Source organism: Echinops telfairi, unplaced genomic scaffold (genome assembly GCF_000313985.2).
Source record: "Echinops telfairi isolate 266 unplaced genomic scaffold, ASM31398v2 ScPeMD7_7469;HRSCAF=8507_0, whole genome shotgun sequence".
Classification (NCBI taxonomy): Eukaryota; Metazoa; Chordata; class Mammalia; order Afrosoricida; family Tenrecidae; genus Echinops; species Echinops telfairi.
Window position 1 is genome coordinate 85,645,532 of NW_022111372.1, and position 2,278 is coordinate 85,647,809.

The following is a 2,278-nucleotide window of genomic DNA, read 5'->3' on the forward strand; positions in this document are numbered from 1 at the left end:
TGTGCTTTACACAATTGATGTATGTGTGGATTGTGATGTGTTTTATGAGCCCCAATCAAATGATAAAAAAAAGAGAGTGAGAACAGCAGCTGCTGTAAAATTTTATTTCCTGCTCAGAAAAAATGCCACAGAAACTGTTGTGATGTTGAACACAGCTTACAAGGACAGCACTATGAGAAAAAATCCCAAGTGTATGAGTGGTTTTCTCATTTCACAAAAGGTGAAATGTCAATTGATGAAAAATGTCATTATGGATGTTCGACAACTTTCCAAAAGGACGAAAATGCTACTTGTAGTACATTTGAAGTTCATTCCACCAGGTCAGACTGTTAATCAAGTGTTCTACATAGAGGTTCTGAAGAGATTGCATAATAGTGTGCAACAAAAAAGGCCTAATTTGTGGCAGATGAGGAACTGGTTTTGCCACCATGACAATACACCTACTCATGCAGCTATGTCAGTGTGCCAGGGTTATTATTATTTTTTTTTTGGCAAAAAAGAGCATGGCTCTCTTGCTCCGTGCACCTTAGTCACTTGACCTCACTCTGTTAGACTTTTTTTGTTTTTATGAATGAAGAGGGACGTGGAAGGACAGTGATTTGATGACACCAAAGAGGTGAAGGAAAAAATGAGGGAGGTGTTGTCAGCCATCCACACAGATGAGTTTGAAAAATTTTTCCAAGGACTGAATTACATATTTGACAGATGTATTAAGTGTAATGGAGAGTACTTTAAAGGTAATAAGGTTGTTTGTAAAAAAATTTAAACACATAGCTTTGAAAAAAATTCTGGGATTTTTTTGGGGGGAAGGTGTACTCCTTCATCTGAGTGTCCCTGAATTTGTTTCTCTAGTCAACCCAGCCTAACACAGCCAATATCTATAAGTTTTAAAAAGGTAAAGGTTAAATTTTGTAAAATGTTGATGAAAATGTTTACTATTGCTTTCTGAGAAACACGTGATAATTACCTAAAATCTGTATTTTTTTCATTACATTTTGGTGTAATGATTTTTAGATGCTCTATGGTAATTTTGAGAATTAAATATTAGATATTGAGCATAAACCACTTAACTTGTGTCTTAGCATCTTTAGGAAAACTTTTGGCTATGTGGATTTTTAACAAACTGTGGAAAACATTGCAAAGGACGGGAATTTAGAACATTGTCCTCATGTAAAACAAATGCATGGATAAAGAAAGAGTTCTTCTACCATAACACAAGAAATAACGCATGGTTCAAAACTGAGAAATGTGTGCTGCAGGGTGGTTTCCCCCCATTATTTGACAAATAATCTGAGGAGCTAGTCTATACTTAGATGGATGTGGCATCAAGGCTGGAGGAAGACTCACGAACTATCTGTGATATGTAAAAGACACTACCATCTTACAACATAATGAAGACAACCTAAAGGATTTTTATCTGAAGATCAAAATCTACAGCTCTGTCAGTACAGCCCCTGCACTGGATGAAACGAATGTTTTCATGACAGGACTGATCAAGAACGCCATAACTAGAGAGTCAGTGACATAAAAAAAGACCCTCCATGAGATAGAGGACACAGTGGCTGCACCAATGGGCCCCTATGGCACGAGACCAAGCAGTGCTTTGTTCTGTTGTACGGGGGGCTGCTGTGAGCTGAAACCAACTCGGGGACACCTACTAAAATAACAATGGTGTCTAACTCTCAAGAAATAAATTTCATATAGTTTTTTGTAATATAGTACATTTTAATGTAGGTCGAATTCACAATGTTAATTCATTAGATATTGAGCCTCGTTTGTGATTTGCCTCATAGAGGTCCCTACCACTGTTAGTTAACGTGCCACGGCCTTAAACGTGATGTCGAACTGCTTGTTGGATAAGAGCTGAGAGAACAGGCAAGGCATGCGAGCCCTCACTCTGGCTGGGCGGCAGGAGGCTGCCTCATGCTCGCCCCAGAGTGCACTGCCTGGGCAAATGCCTTCACGTCCACAGTCTGGACTTGCTCCAGGCTCCCCAGACCAGGGCACCGGTAAGAAAGTATCAGTGCCCAAGACCCGCCATAGAACTGCTGAACCAGAATTTCGGGAGTAGGCACAGGATGGGTGATTGTGAGAGCAAGCAAATTTTGGGAATCACCAGATTACGTAATTTTTTAAGATTCTTACTAAGATTTAAGAAATGCTTTAATTTCTAGGATGCAGCTCTCCTTAGGACGTTAATAGTGAAAGATAACATGTCTACAGGTAAGTATAGAAGCACATATTGTTAGCACAGGCCAAAGAGTCAATTCCAACTTAC